The sequence below is a fragment of the Hydra vulgaris genome, chromosome 05 (genome assembly GCF_038396675.1).
Source record: "Hydra vulgaris chromosome 05, alternate assembly HydraT2T_AEP".
NCBI lineage: Eukaryota > Metazoa > Cnidaria > Hydrozoa > Anthoathecata > Hydridae > Hydra > Hydra vulgaris.
Genome location: NC_088924.1, coordinates 4707501 through 4725000, shown reverse-complemented (window position 1 = coordinate 4725000; position 17500 = coordinate 4707501). Strand labels below are relative to the sequence as shown.

The window sequence follows — 17500 nt, the reverse complement described above, 5'->3', positions numbered from 1 at the left end:
ATAATTTATTACTTTATTTAATAAAGTAATAAGTAAACTTAATAATTTATGTATTTAATATATCTGCATAGTAGTTTATGTATTAAATAATTTTGTATTTTTATTATATATTTAATTATGTATTTAATACTTACATAATTTATGTATTTAATATATTTACTTAATAATTTATTATGTTAGATAGTTAGACCTAAAAAAATCTCGACCTACTAAGTTTTTCTATAAAAAAATAAAAAACTACTAAAAAGTGGAACTAATTTTCAGATGTACTACTGAGGCCTATATTGTTTTTAACCTATTATAACATTTTTTGTTTTCAACAGATTTATGACGCTTTCATTTTCGTCTAATTTTTTGTTCGACCGATTTTATAGATTTTCATTTTCAACCAATTTGATATGAATTAATTTTCAACCAAATATAGGCGAAATTCATTCCAACCTACTAGTCTGTATTTTTGACATTTTTTACTTGCATTTATAATTTTTTTTTACAAACTAGTACAGTGGAATAGCGTAAAAACACATTTAAATCCATAAAAAAACAAACAATAAACATCTTCAGTACAGTTACTCAGAAATATGTCTAGATTGATCCAAAAAAAAACCCAATCCATTTTACATGGGTCACTAAAATGTCCATTTTTGGGCATAATATGGGCACATAGAAAATAGTTTGATTTACAAAAAAATCCACTTCAAATACACAGTTGAAAAGATAATATAATACTGAATAATAATTATCTAAAAACCTTATTTCTAAAATGAATTCTTTTAAAATTATATTAAAAAGTTGATTTAAATAATTGTAACGATTTCACTACTTAAATTATAAACCTACGCAGTAGTGTAGCAATATGTAACAGTGTAACAGTTATAAATCTATGCCCTACAGCATAACAGGCCTTGTTTTAAAGCGTTACGCATAGAGCGATTTACATACGGCTTAAGTGACACTTTATGTAAGCAGTTAGCAATTTAGGTTAAGCAACTTTTTATCATTTTTTAATTTTTTAATTATTCTATAAGCGGTATAATAAAAAAAGTAATTTTGAATGACTTTTATGTAAAAATATTTGTTATAAAAGTTTAAGTGACAACTATGTTTGATATAAGGGCTATTAACTAATGAAAAAAGTTCAAATAAAATTAAAAGTTTGTTTTTATTTTGTTTCTATTTTATCGTAATGATTGATTTTTTAAGCTTGATCATAAAAACATAATTTAATTCTGATAAAAAATATGAGTTAATTTAAAACTAATTTAATAAAAATGTATAATTTTATTCTGATAAAAAAAAAATATAATTTAATTTTTATTTAAAAAATATATTTAAGTTAATTAAAATTAAAGTTAATGCTTGGGTTTAACTTAACTGTCAAATCTATTTAAAAATATTACTAAATATTTTTCAATATTTAAATTTTATTTGATCTAAAAAAAAAAATCAGCTTATTTTTATCGCAATTGTTTTTTCGGTTTTCCTTTCTAAACAATTTTTTTTTCAAAATTATATTTTGAATAAACGGCTGCATCAAAAATTTGCACAAAGCGTAAGTTAAACTTTTTTTTATATAACGTAAGTTAATTCACAATGATTATTCTTTAATAAACAATATATACAGCAATATATTTTAATGATAAAATAATAAACTACAGACATATCTCAATAACTTTTTTATTATTTACTTTTGAAAAAAACTGTTTTGAATGTGCTTAAACTCAGTTCTTCCCAGCTAGGTTGATTAATTTTTAAGAAATAGTTTTGTTGTTATTGTTAACTGAACTTTTGTTGTTTTTTGTATGTGTATCCCAAAAACCGCATTCAATTTATCGATTGTATCTCTACAGCTAGTGAACCTATGAAGCTGAAATTTGGCGTGTCCTAATATTATTTGATCTGCAAAGTTTGCATCGTGTTTTTTACGTATTAAAAATCAAAACACATTTTTAGAACATAATAATTGCAAGAATTTATTGAAACTTACTTTGTGTTTGAACCTAGAGCAAAATCTAAATTTTTACTTGAAAGTCGTTTTTTAGTATCAATCAAACCAAACCTTAAAAAAATATCTACTTGTGTTACTCAGGTCTATAGTTCAATGCATGCAAAAGATGTTGCAGCAAAAGTGAAAGATATAAAAGAAGAGAAGCGGCGAAAGATACAGCAAAAGAAGGGAGCTAAAAGAAAGAAAGAAGAAACTAAAGATAAATTTCTTAAATGTAAATTTGAATGTTTTTGCAAACAAAGGAAAAAGCAATGTCCTAATTGTCTTGATGTTCTCCGTTCAATTTGCAGCAAAGTGAGTTGCAGAGTTGATGGTGTTAAACCGGTTATGCTTTTACCAGCAAGCCAGCACTTCTCCACATCTAAAAAAATCTTTTACAGCAAACCAGCACTTCTCCACATCTAAAAACTGATATACGACCATTATAACGAATGCAAAAACAATCAATAATCTTTTTTTGAATTAAAGTAATCAGTTAAAGTACTATTTTATTTATCTATGTTATCTTAACATTGTTGTAGTAGGCTATTGTTATAATAATTAAATAAATTCTGCAGCCATTTTAGATGTCTGTGTTATTACTGCTGTGTTCAAATATTGTTTTTAAGAAAAATATATATTATTTTCTTTAAAAAAAATCAAATACAATGGTAATTTATTGTTGTTGTTTTTTATTTCAAAACATAGTCCATAAAGTAAATTCTATAAAATGTACCCCAAAAACAACAATAATACTTCCTTTCTTTATGAGGGTGTTATAAAGATTTATAACTACTTGAGGAAAAAAAAAACTTTTTTCAGTATCTAGTTATAATCCATAGGTAATAAAAAAATTATATTTTACTAACTTATTCTCTGATACGGCTCCTAGGCTCCTACAAAACAAAAAAAACTACACACTTTTATAATTGAAATTTAATACTCTAGTACAAACACCTAAGTATTTAATAAATAAAAAAACTACTAAAGCTGCTTTAATTTGTAGGCTGACATATTAGCTATCATAATATATCAAGTTTTTTGAATCCTGAATCTTTTTCAACATGCTTGGTCACTTAAGCCAACATTGTGGTTTTTGCGGTACGGTTGTTTTTGCGGTACGGTTGTTTTTGCGGTACGGTTGTTTTTGCGGTACGGTTGTTTTTGCGGTACAGTTGTTTTTGCGGTACATATACCTGTAATAAACTTTTAATAAATTAAGTAAATAAGTTAACATATTTTTTTTATTTGTTACTCTCTAATTTTTTTAAAATAAAAAAGATTTGTAGTTGCAAAGCCGCAATTAGATACTTAAGAAATAATCATTTTAAAAATTTAAAAATTTAACATATTTTAATACATTTATGCAAATGTCAAGAAAAGAAAGAATTTTTTTAATGTCAAACATTAAAAAAAATGCAATTTTAAATTTAATTATTTAATATTAAAACAAATAAAATAAAATAAACATTCCTTTATAGTAATAATAAAAAAACTGTTAAATAACATTTAACTCGTTTTGCGGTAATTAATATTATTGCAGTAATTTAAAAAAGTTAATGTCTTTAAAAAAATTTAAAAAATTAAGAGAATTTTATGGCGTCAAATATCGCATTAAGCTAATGCATTAAGCATTTTTTATTTTAAACAAAGCATGGTATAACGATATAGTAGCAAAAGTATAATAGTTATTTGCCTATGCAGTTATAACTTATGCCCTCAAATCTTAAAAAAAAATGTACATAATACATACCGCAAAAGACCTAAATATAAAGTCGATTGGAGAAGGAGTCAGTTGAAAATACAGTAGAATGAAAATTCAGTAGGTCAAAAATACAGTAGCTCAACGATTCAGTAGGTTGGAAAATTAGTAGTATATGTTTTAATTATGTGTAAATATAAAAATCAAATGTTATTGGTTGAAAATCAAAATCGTTATAATCGATGATTTTTGAAATTTCAAAATTAGGTTGAGTTATAGGCCACCTAATTTATGTATTTAATAATTTACAAAGCATTTCGCATAGTATAGTAATTTTAAAAACAACGTAATATAAGTATATTTTCCTTTTCAAATTTTAGTTTTTTGACCTTAGATTTTTTCTTTTTCCTTTAGGATTTTCTTTTTGTTAGATAATTTATCTTACGAATTGCGTGGTCAAGTTGTAAAAGCAAAATATTTTATGCGTGGTCAGAAATGGTCCGATAAAAATTATGAAGTGCGATCGAACCTTCATAATTTTTATCGGACATGTCTGGCAAACATGAGTCTTTCCACAAAAAAGTCACCCCATGTTTTGGATTTTGCTAATTTTTTAAAATGTTATAGGGTTTATGAAAATTAAGAAAATCTGAAATTTGGAACCTCCAACCCCTTACGGTTCTTGAGATATTCAGGATTCTATTTTCTTATTTATGCTGACTCAGCATTTTTTGTAATATTTTATATTTTATGTTATTATTATTGATACTTTTTTTTATTGTTAAATAACAATATTTTATAAACCAAATGAGGTATCATCCTGAAATTTTGTACATAGACAATCTTCCACATGGCGGTTACAAATTTCAAATTGAAAATTTTTTTGACCACCATAATTGCATGTAAATTAGATAATAAAGGCATATATTTTAGGGTATTTCGAAAGTCAAAATGGTGATGTCACCTTGATCGTTTTTTTTTTTGCGGCATTGTTATAACAATATAGGTATCAAACATTGCTATTAATAAAAAATATATTACTGCATTTTTCAACTTTTCTTACTGCTGAGTCAGCATAAAATTTGTTGCTAACTTATTTAAGACAAAATTAGCTATATCTTAATTTTATATTGTAAAAGATATTATTAAAGTCCCTCAAAAAAATTGTATTAATTATAAAATTAGTTATATTTTCCAAATTAAATATTTTTGCAAAATTGAAAATTTTGGAGGCCTTATGGAGCAATGATTAGAAAAAATATTTTTATTTATTGAAGCTAATTTTTTTGTATAAGACCAACATTTTTTTAAGTATACTAGGCTTTACTAGGTTGTAATCCAAATGCATTTTTTTTTTGTTAGTTTACCTTCTCAAGGCCGAGAAGGCCACTACAGATGAGGAGGCTACTTATTTGTGGTATAACCGTCTCTCAACTCTTTAACTCTGAAACAGGAACCTTGACAAACATGGCTGCTGCATGGAGAAACGAGTTAAGCGCGCTACTACCAGGGACGTGGTGAGGATCAAACTCGGAACCTCTCGCTTATAAAGCGAGCACTCTACCACTACACCACTTCCGCATTTATTAAAGAAATTTTTGTAAAATGCTATATTTATAAAAGACATTTTTTTCTTTTATAGATAAAACCTTTTATTTTCTCATTATTTTATTATTGCTTCTGATTTCATGTTGTAAATATTAGTGTCCTGTTACTTGGCAGAATTTTTATATTTACTTAACTAATTAATAAATGTTAAATAATAACTATATGATCTGTAAATAAAATAAAATGTAATTACCCTTTTTTTTTTAATAGGAAATGTGAAGATATCGCTATCAATAGCAATAACTCTTAAAACACAAGATGTTCCTGTTGTACCTGGGTGGAAATTATGCAGTAGTTGTTACACAAGGGTGCATAAGGTCACGAAAGGCTAGAAAAGCTAAAAAAAAACCATGGAATTTTGTATAAACCATCATCAAAAAAAGGAAAGTCGCTTTCCCATGAAACCATTGATCTAGTTCAAAGCTTTTATCAAAGTGACGAGTACACACAAATGATGTCTGGTAAAAAAAGATTTTGTCAGTATAGGGTACAGGCAACACATGTAAAAAGACTAATAATTGATGATGGGGATGTTTTTGATTAATTTAAAAATGGGGGATGATTTTGATTAATTTAAAAAACCCTCGTGTAACATTTAAACCTGAACACTCTAATTTAAATGTTGGATTTTCAAAGTTTTGCAGCCTTTACCTAAGATGGTGTGTAACCACAAACTTGTCTGGCTTTCACAGTGTTTGTGTCTGTATCTATCATCAGAATGTTAAGATGTTAACTGATGCTCTTAAAATTGATAAAGACTATAGAGATTTAATGGGAATGATTATTTGCAATCGGGATAATCTAGAGTGCATGTTACATCGATGTCTACTATGTCCTGGTATTACTGCTTTAAAAGAATTCTTAACAGGAAAATTTGACAACAGTGATAAAGATTTAACAATTAATCAATGGGAAGGTACTGATAGAACTACACTGATCAATCAAAAAATCAATATTGAAGATGTTATTGATCTTATATGCAATAAAATAGATAAACTTACATCTCATTCATTTATAGCAGAGAACATTCAATTTATTGTTCAGGATGAGGTGCAAAATTACCACTGGAATAAAACCAAAACTTACATTTCATCCTATTAACTATATACTATAAATCAAATGGTAAACTGATACCATTTTGCTTTCTTTTTGATGAAGTTAAGCGTGGTGTATACTTTGTATATAAAATACAACAGCTCATTATCAATTACATTAAAGCAAGAATTCTACAAATTAGTAATATTAAAAACTTCACTGATGGATGTGTAGCACAATATAAAAACTACAAGAACTTTTGAAGCTGAATGGTTTTTTTTTGCCACAAGCCATGGTAAATCTACTTGTGATGGCATTGGGGGCACAGTAAAAAGACTAACTGCACAAACCAGTTTAAAAAGGATAATGACTGCACAGATTTAAGATGTAGATAAGATGTTTAAATTTTGTGTAACCAATATAAAAAACATTCAATTCATTTTGGTTTATAAAAGAGAAATAAATGAAGTTCAACCATCATTACAACAGTTTACTATAGGAAGAATCTTCCCAGGAACAAGATGTTTCCACCATTTTATACCAATTAATAAATGTGCAATTTCTTTTAAAAGGATGAGTTAACAAACTGATGTTCAGACATTTAACCTTATGCATATACCAAATGAGCTGGTTGTGCAGCAGGTTATTTATAATCATATGAATTATGTAACTTGCAAGTACGACAATTTTTGGTGGATTGGAATTATAACCAAAAAAAATAAAAGAGAAGGTGGTTATAAAATTCAATTTATGCATCCACATGGTCCCAGCCCAAGTTTTGTTTGGTCTGCACGGAAAGATATGTGTTGGGTTCCATCAAATCATGTTTTATGTACCATTAATCCACCATCCACAACAAATGGTCACATATATAAAATTTCAGAAACTGAGTTAGATGAAAAGAGTATATAGTATAAATATAGAAATTATTGAAAAAAATAATAAAGATTTATAGAAAAATTTCTAATCCATTATTATTTTTATATTTTTATGTTATTTTTTCAATCTCAGTTAAGATACAACTTTATGTGAGTATGTGTAATTGGCACAATTTGGCTACAAAATTCTCCTAGTCATTTTTCTTCATGTTTTTAACACAAAAAAAAAAGAAAAAGAAAAAATAAGAAAAGAAAAGAATGTTGGTAAAATGCTTAATTACCCCCTCCTCTTTAGACCATGAGCCCTCCCAGGTACAAATAATAAATAAAGTATAAATTTATTATTGCCGTCAAAAAAACTCTGACAATATCTTTTTACAAAATAAAGTTAAGATATAACTAATTTTGCCATAAATAAGTTAGCAATAAATTTCATGCTGACTCAGCATATATATACAGCATATATGGTGACATCACTATTTTGACTGTCAAAATACCCAAAAATATATGCCTTTTTTATCTAATTCACATGTAATTATGGTGGTCAAAAAAGTTATCAATTTGAAATTTGTATCCACCATGTAAAAGATTGTCTATGTACAAAATTTCAGGATAATACCTCATTTGGTTTATAAAATATTGCTATTTAACAATAAAAAAGTATTATGCTGACTCAGCAAAAAATGCTGAGTCAACATAAATAAGAAAATTGAATCCTGAATATCTCAAGAACCGTGAGAGGTTGAAGGTTCCAAATTTCAGATTTTCTTAACTTTCATAAACCCTATAACATATAAAAAAAATTAGCAAAATCCAAAACATGGGGTGACATTTTATGTTTTTTCTGCTGATTTGACATGGAATTACCCCTTGGAGTTTAAGTTTTTTGAGTTTTATTTTAGAGCTTATATATTTTCTTTTTCATAAGGAATTGCTTTCTTTTTTCATTATATTTTTTTAAATTTCCTTCTTAGTTTAAGTTTAGCCAGCATTTCTATTAATGCAATTCTAAAATGTTTAAAAATCATTTAAACATCTAAACAGTTGCGGTCATGTTGCCAAAAAATAAAATCATTTGCATGGTCAGTAATAATGATCGATCGCACGCCATTCTTGTCCAAGCCTGATATATATATATATATTATTTATTATAATTTTATTATTGTAATTGGGCAATTGCTTGAACTAGTATATAGTGTACTGAGTTCTACCTGTGCTTCAAGTCAAGTTATTTAGCCAGTTTAAAAAATGACCAAAGTATCAAAAACTATAAAACACAAATAACCATCGTTTATTAATATTCCTAGTCTTCAAAGTAACTTTTCTTCTGTTGATTCTTATCTCTTGCAAAGTTCACCAGACCTACTTGCTCTTTGTGAGACTGATTTGAGTTCAGCTGTCTCTTCTCGTGATCTGGATATCTGGATCTTGATATCTGGGCGGATCTTTGAATGGAGCATTTTCTGCAATCTTTTTAGTTATCTTTTAATTGTTATCTTGCTTTATAATTTTTATTTTTTTTTCCAATAACTTCCAGCTCTAATAGTGATAGCTTTCAGCTTTGTTGAAAGTGAAGATGTTTAAAAAAAAAAAAAATTAAATATCTTCATTCATATATTTGATATTAAAGTGCTAATAAATTATTTTTATATTAAGCTATTGTATTTCTAAATATTGCTTATGTTAATGAGGTTTCTGAGAAAAATTATTTTTTGGATAATTATTAATCATGTTTAATATGCTTCAAAGCATAAAAATGATGTTGGTGAAGAGTTTTTGAATTTTTTTTGTGCTCACTCATTTAAGAAGGGGTCACAAAATAATTCTTCTCGCTAGAGTGGTTGTGGTCTTACAATTAGTGGTCAGATTTCTGTTGTAATGCAGGAGTGAACGCAATAAAGAAGGGATAAAAAGAGTAATACACACAAATCATTTAATACACATTTAATACACACAAACACTTAATACACACAAATCATAAGGATAAAACATCATCCCTTCCAAAATAGACGCTAAAATGAAAAAGAGACTATTTTTTATTTGCATTTTACAATACAATTCGTTTCATTTAATACATTTTTATGCAACATTTTTGTTATTTAGACTATAAATGTTTTAATTAAAAAAACAAAAACTTTGTTTTAAAGTGTTTTTTACACAATTTTAACGCTTTTCAAAGTATGCATTAATTTTTTTATTAAATTTTTAAATTTTTTTTATAAAATTTTTATTTATTATGAAAACAAAATCTTTTATTTTAAAATTTTTTTAAGAATATTTAAAAAAATTATGTCATTTTAATCTTTAGACTCAATGCAATTTTTCCTTTTAACTCTTACACAATTTTAACTTTTGAACTCTTATGCAAAATAAAGTCGCATCTGTTAAAAAATAAATATCTTGACCCCATGAATTCAACAATTTTGACAGAGTGTAACAAGTCATAGGTTTTATCGCATCACCACTAGGTGGTGACCCTGTCACACTTATGACCACTTATGATTATTTTTTATTTATTTTTACTGTAAATCATGCGCGGAGTGTTGCTACATCGACTATCTTATAGCCTGACTCGCAAGGGAGTGCTGCTACATCGACTGACAAATAGCCTGACTCGCAAGGGAGTGCTGCTACATCTACTATATTTTAGCCTAACCCGCAAGGAAGTGTTGCTCCCTTGCGGGTCAGGCTAATATATATATATATATATATATATATATATATATATATATATATATATATATATATATATATATATATATATATATATATATATATATATATATATATATATATATATATATATATATATATATATATACAACCCGTAGATGTCGTCCGAAAGTTTTTTCCATATTTTGTTGACAAAAAGTAAAAATTAAATTGCAAGACCGGAATTTTTTTTAATTAATTGATAGACTGCCTGCCCCAACCAAACCCTCAGTCGATGTAGCAACACTCCCTTGCGGGTCAGGCTAAAATATAGTAGATGTAGCAGCACTCCCTTGCGGGTCAGGCTATTTGTCAGTCGATGTAGCAGCACTCCCTTGCGAGTCAGGCTATTTGTCAGTCGATGTAGCAGCACTTCCTTGCGAGTCAGGCTATAAGATAGTCGATGTAGCAATACTCCGCGCATGATTTACAGTAAAAAAAAATAAAAATAAAAACGTTTTATTAAAAAAATTAAAAATAAAAACATTTTATTAAAAAAAAAATAAAAATAAAAACATTGTTTATATTGTTAAAAACATTCAGAATGTTTTTAAAACATTCTGGTCAATTAAATTTGCGTTTTTGTGGTTTATTTTAAAAACGATTTATTTGTAATTGAATTAATGGTTTTTACTTTCGTCCAACACGCAAATGTTGAACGAAAGTCAAAAGTAATTCAAAGTGACATATGTGTTGGCGTAAGAATCACTTTTTTCCTTCCGCTCTTCCCAAATACAACAAACTATAGATCTATCTATATATATATACATATATATATATATATATATATATATATATATATATATATATATATATATATATATATATATATATATATATATATAATTGATTTTTTGACGAGATTAAATAAAAATAACTACATGATTTTTACTACTAAAAGTTTTATATATATATTTATATATATATATATATATATATGTATATATATATATGTATATATATATATGTATATATATATGTATATATATATATATATATATATATGTATATATATATGTATGTATATATATATATATATATATATATATATATATATATATATATATATATATATATATATATATATATATATATATATATATATATATATATATATATATATATATTAGCAAAAAAGCTATTACATTAGTATCCTGTTAACTTGGACTCTGTAAGAGTATATACATATTGTTTGACTTGTGAATGTCCGAATTAAGCAAAGCTTAGTCTTGAACTTACTGAAAATGTCCAACTTATCAAGATTTTGAGACTTATCGAGTTATTGTTATTTTTTTGTGGTTATTAAGGTGCTCCAAGAAGTCCTTATGGTCTTATCATAGAGCACTGCCGAAGAGCATTTAACCAGGAAGTTCATGTCTCTTTCCATCAATGTCCAACAATGTTGTTTGTTGGCTAAAGCTGGGTTTGAACCTTAGACCTTTTGGTTCCAAGCCAGAACTATATCCACTGTGTCACGGCCGACATGACACAGGAATGTTTTGGTGTTAGGAAGTAGTCTATAATGAAAAAATGATATCCAGTATGGTGTCAAAATGATGGGCATAATATTTATGAAAGTATATCTAAAAAGTTTTCTAAACTTCACAATGAGTTGAATTTTTCTTTTAACCTTACCTCCTGATTCTAAATTATATAATCTATTTCTAGAGTTCCACTCATACTTTAAAGTTTTTTAACTTTTCAGCTTCTTTTAACTTATCAGCTTCTTTTAGAATTAAATATTTTTTTTTTTTGAATTTTAAAATTTTTTTATGTTTAGTCAGATGCTGTAAAGTTGATGCAAGAAATAACAAATCAGAGTCACCCATCTGATATTATTTACTGTGCATGCTTTAATATTGGTTGTGCCTATTACGAAGGAGTTGGTGTTAAACAGTCAGACGTAGAAGCTGAATATTGGTGGTTACAGGCAGCTCATGATGGATTTACCGGAGGATGTGTGAAAGCAATGTCAGTTCTTGGAATGTATTATTCAAGGCTGGGTGAAGAAAAATATGATTTGAAAAAGGTAACATTTATTAGTTAGCGTACAAAAAAAATTATTTTTGTTAAAAATTTTTTTTTAAAAAAAACCTACAAATAATATCATTTGGTATTTTGTAATACAAATAATTTGTATTAGTTTATATTAATTTATAATGAAGATATTAATATCTTTTAATAATTTACGTTTATGCTTTACTTTTTACCTTTATTTATCATTTTTATTGAAATATACCTATTGTCAACTTGTCAATATAGCATTCTTAAATATTTTTCGGTTAAAAATAACAATTTAGGCTCACTATTGGCATCAAGAAGCAACAGGTAATGGCAGCATTGAATCACAAACAGCTCTTGGAGTAATGTATGAAAATGGGATTTATGTTAAAAAAAATATCAAAGCTTCATTTAAATGCTTTAAATCAGCAGCTGAACGTGGAGGTGTTTATGCAATGGGTCATCTAGCATTACAATATTACAAACACAAAATGTTTAAAAATGCAGCTATTGTTTCAAAAAGGTTTTAAATTTATTTTATATAAAGCTTTTTCAATGTTTTTTTTTTTTGGTTTTTTATTTTTTTAGTTTTTATTATTATTATTTTTTATGTCAATTTACCTCCCCAAGGCCATGAAGGCCACTATAGTCTAGGAGGCTTCTTTAATTGTGGTTACAAGCCTTTCTTAACTCTTTAACTCTGAAACACAAACCTTGACAAACAAGGCTACTGCACAGAGAAACAACTTGACTGGAGGCTAATAATTGTTTGTTATTGTTGCTATTGTTGTTCGTTTTTTTGTTTTTTGTTAGAGACAAACCCAGACCTGTTTTGGTACTGCTGAGTGGATATTTATTATCGATATAATTGGAGTGCCCCAAAATTTTATTATTAGAAGCTTTTCTTTAGCTTTTTTAGGAAAAAAAGTTTTGGTATCCAATGCAATAATAAGTAGCCAATTTTCTGTTTATTTTAATTAGTTCATTTTTTGTCAGGACAATAAAATGGATTAAAATGTCATTTGGTTACTACCAAAACATTACATTTTAAAAAATGAATTAAAATTTATTATGAAACTCTTTTCAAAGTCAATGAAATGCGCAAAAAATTTCTTTTTTATGAAAGAATAGAACAATTTTAAAACATTCTTTTAGAAAAAAAAAAAAATTTTAGCCTAACTAACCGGCAGGTGATTTGTGTACAGGCTCAACAGTTATATGTTAAGCAATAACTTTATTGTTTTTGAATATTTAATTTTTCTTTTAATATTGTTTGTGGCGTTTAATCAAAAGATGTTAAGTCTTAAAAAAAGCATTCAACCACAAATGTGATTATTTTAAATAATTTTTTTTTTAAAAGACTTAAATGTGAAAGAATTAAATATGATTTTAGATTAGTTTTAAATATGAATTGATATGAATTTTAGATTAGTTTTAAAGGAAGTAGCTGGTAAAACGTAGAAAGAATGTAAAATATAGTTTCAAAGGAATGTAAAATAATTTTGCAATACTTTTGAATTGAGAAGTTTTTTTCTTGCTTACTAATTTATTACATAAAACATTTTTCTCTTCATTGTAGATTAAAATATGTCAAAGCAAATAAAATAATTAACAATGCTTTTATTAACTCCTTGTCTCTGTTTGTTTGTCAGTGAGCATTAAATCTTGCAATCAAATTTTGAGTCACTTCCTGATGATAGATTTTCTTCAAATTTTGCATACTCTTGCTTGATGACAATACAATGTTCAATAATTCGATTTGTAATAAGTCAATTAATTTAGTTAATTTTAATTTAGTTTATTTTTTATATGGAAAAAAGAATAATTATTTTTAAAAGAAGTATTTTGATTTTTTTCATACTTGAATGCGCATTTAACATATTTGGATAAGGCGTTGACTTCGTAAACAGAGTGTTTGTGGTTCGAGCCCGCATCTTCCTGATTTTTATTTGTTTTTTTACACAGGCATACAGCCGAATGTTAATAAAATAAAATAGCAATATCATAAAAAATTGATTTCAAAATTTGTGTTTTAATAACAAATAAAAGCATTGGGTTTTAAAAATTCTTTTTTAATTTAATTTGTTTTTTATTAAAAAAAAATCTTTTTCACAAATATATTTAAAACTTTTTGTTTCTTATTAATTAAGTATCGTGTAAAGTTCTTTTGACATAATTTAATTATGAAAATAAATATTGTTTACAATTATCTCATTGGTAATTCAAATCTCTCTATGAATTGTTTATAATCAATTAAAAGTATTACATAATACATTAAAAAAAAAAATTTGTGATAAAAAAACAAATGATTATATATCATTTTTTAGGCCTAATAATAATCGCCTGTAATAACAATATAGTAATCGCACAAATTTAATGTTTGAATGAAAAATTTTTTGAACTTTAGGTTGCTATTTTATCTTATGTTAGTCTTAATATTTTTTTTGACTTTAACAATAATGAAAATAAAGATTACAATAACTTAAACTTAAAAGTTTTCTTAAGTTTTAGTTGTTTTTAAACTTCAATTTTTTTAATGTTTAAAAAAATCCATAGTATTTATTTATTGTATGCAGTTTTATAAATCATATATATATATATATATATATTTAACTATTAAGTTTACTGTAATTATCTATCTTATTTAAATGACCAGTATATAAGCCTTCACAGGAAACACTTGCAGTTGCGCACCTTGCTTAACTATATATAAAATATTTTTCTTTTGACAAATGACCACTGCTGTTTGATAATATTTAGCTAGACTTAAAATTAAAAAAAATTAAACTTGGTCAACTAAAATTCTAAATAAAACTTAACTAAAATAAAACTCCAAGACTAAGAAAAAAAATTTTAAACTATGTTTTATAGTTGTGTTTGGAATAAATAATTTATAAACTATTAATAATATGCAATGCACTTGATTGCAATGCAATGATTTTTAGTTTTTTATTTTTAGTTTTTTAATTTAATTTATTTTTTATATCTAGTTTAGCATAGTTTTTCATCATTTTTTATAAAGCTTAAAGTTTAAGGAAAAAAAAAAGGGCTTCTACATCAAGGGCATCTCTACATCAAAAAAAGGGCTTCAGTACATCGGCTGACGATTAGGTAGAACATGCAAAAATGCGCTGATTGGTCAGCTAAGGGATTGGGGTGGAGCAACAATCTTTATTTTCATTATTCTTTGTTTTTTTCTAAAAAAGCTATACGGAATAAAGTAAACAAGGCAATGCTGATCTAAATCAACATTTTTAGATTTGTTTTCTATGTTAATTTACCTCCCCAAGGCCAAGAAGGCCACTACAGTCGAGGAGGCTTTTTCTAGTTGTGGTTACAATCCTCTCTTAACTCTATAACTAGAAAACACGAACCTTGAGGACCAAGACCGCTGTGGGGAGAAATGAGTTGAGCCTGGTAAGGAAGATCAAGGACTTGTTTTAGTAGCAACGAAAAGTACTGCTTAGGTAAGACACTAAAACATAAACCTTCAGGTGTTCTTTTCTACTCAAACAAAACTTTTCTTTATTCCATTTTCATTGGTCTAAAAAAAGCAACATCTAAGGATTTTGTGAGATGTGTACTATTAGGAGGCAAACATACAAATGCAATCTTTTCTCTGCAATTTTAAATACAGTAATGATAAGGTTAATAGATTGTCAGCAATAAGAACACTTTTACCTTTTATCAACTTTTTCATTTTTAGCAACATAAAACCAACTAATAAAAGCAAGTGAATCAAAACCAACCTGATTACTGATTAAACCAAGTGCTTTGGAAGATATAATTTTTTGGGTTTTCCTTTGTCCATGTATTTCACATTTGGGTGGCCTGGAAAATGATTTTACCCAATCATGGCCAGGAACATTACTTAAAAACTGTTTAACTTTTTTTTAAATTTTTTTCAGGTAGCAACTTGCTGCAAATCTCAATTCTCTCTGAGTCAATGGAAAACCAAAATCACTCATGGCACTCAATATATTTTAGAAATGACTCTTCTTTAAGCTTTTAAAATATAGGTTACCTGGTCTCATTAAATGTTTTTGCTTTAGCTTATAAATGTTTTTCTTGGTATGTTAAGATCCATAAATAAGATTCTTAAAGGGTCTCCAAGTGCCAAGACAAGTTGTGTTCATATTAAAGAAAATGTTTAAAAAAAATATTTGAGCTAAATTTTTTTGATTAAAACTAAATAATGAATGCACACCATTAATTTAAAATTAATGGCGTGCATTCATTATTTATGTGTGCACCATTAATTATGTTTAACTCTTTCACTACTGCAAGTCGCACCAGCAGCTTGCGGTAGTGAAAGAGTTAAACACATTTATCTTGGTAGCTACATAAATTTCTGTTCAAGACACAAAAAGCATTATATTAACAAAATATGAGAAATATATTTTGTATATAAACTAGCTTATTTGAAGAACATGCTATTAATCAATGCTGCTTCTGTCAAGTGATAATATAAATCATTATATACAAACCAAACAACTTAACTTCTAGAAGTCAAGCCAAGTTAGTTAAAAGTAAAGTTTTTTAAGTAATGTTTTATTGCTGGTTGTCTCTGTATTTTCTATACCTGAACAAATGTAACCTATAAAACTAACATTATCAAAATAATATTTTTAATGTTTTTTTTACATTTTGTTCCTTTATGTAATATTAAAACAATAGACAAGTTTTTCTTCTGTTGCTGAATATTTTGATTACTTCGTATTGTATCTTTATTTACTCCCATTATTAAAACAAAAAAAAAAAAAACATTTACAAACAGTATAAAACAATAAAAAAACAAAAACAAAAACATCATTATTTAAAAAAAACTTTCTAATCGCAGGCCTTCACAGGAAAAGCATGTGGTCTTGGACCTTGTTTGTCCACTCATAAAATAGTTTTTCAGACAAACTGACTGTGTTTTTAAATATTAGTATATGGTTAGTATATGGAGTTAAACAAAGTGAAGTACAATGTTATGCACATTGGCAAAAAGAACCCTAAGACCATCTATATGATTACAGAAAATTAGATAAATAAATTTTATTTAAAAAAAAGAAAGAAAAGTTACCTAATTATTTTACTTTTTTTTTAAAGTGGTAGTTATTTCCGCTATAAAAAAATGATGCAAGTCAAAAAAAAAAAAGAAAAAAAGGATAATAAAGAGATTATAGTTCATATAAATTTAACAAAAATTTTAAATGACTTTTATCAGTCAGTATATAAGGAAATACTTTAATATTTATATCAGAACTATAAACAATTTTTAAATTGATTTTTTTTTGCATTTTTTATTGATATAAAGGAAGTGAGAAATCTGAATATTTTGTAAAATATATTTTTTTATTTTTAAAGGTGGATTTTATTGTCAAATATAACAAGCATTTAATAATCATGTTTAAATATAAAATATTTGGTTGTATTCACTACCCCCATTGCAATGGTGGATCCATTTGGAGGGGGAGGGGGCATCTCTGAGGGCAACCCCATTAGATATTTAGGTTTTTTTTAAAAAGCTATATATTTAATACAGCACGTTTTTTGGAAAATGCAAGTAAATTAAAAGCTGTTTAAAAGTAG

General features: G+C 26.4%; 1 protein-coding gene across 5 annotated transcripts in view; it reads left to right on the top strand.

Annotated features, from left to right (window-relative positions):
* Positions 1-17500, top strand: part of LOC136071807 (copper homeostasis protein cutC homolog) — a 49285-nt gene that overhangs the window by 8191 nt on the left and 23594 nt on the right. For 4 of the 5 annotated variants that reach the window (XR_010638490.1, XM_065797187.1, XM_065797189.1 and 1 more), the window contains exons 2-3: positions 11703-11951; positions 12223-12446. The gene's annotated coding sequence lies outside the window, so the exon portion shown is untranslated. Of the gene's footprint in view, positions 1-11053; positions 11500-11702; positions 11952-12222; positions 12447-17500 lie in introns of those variants that run through there. The other variant, XR_010638491.1, reaches the window with a different exon arrangement.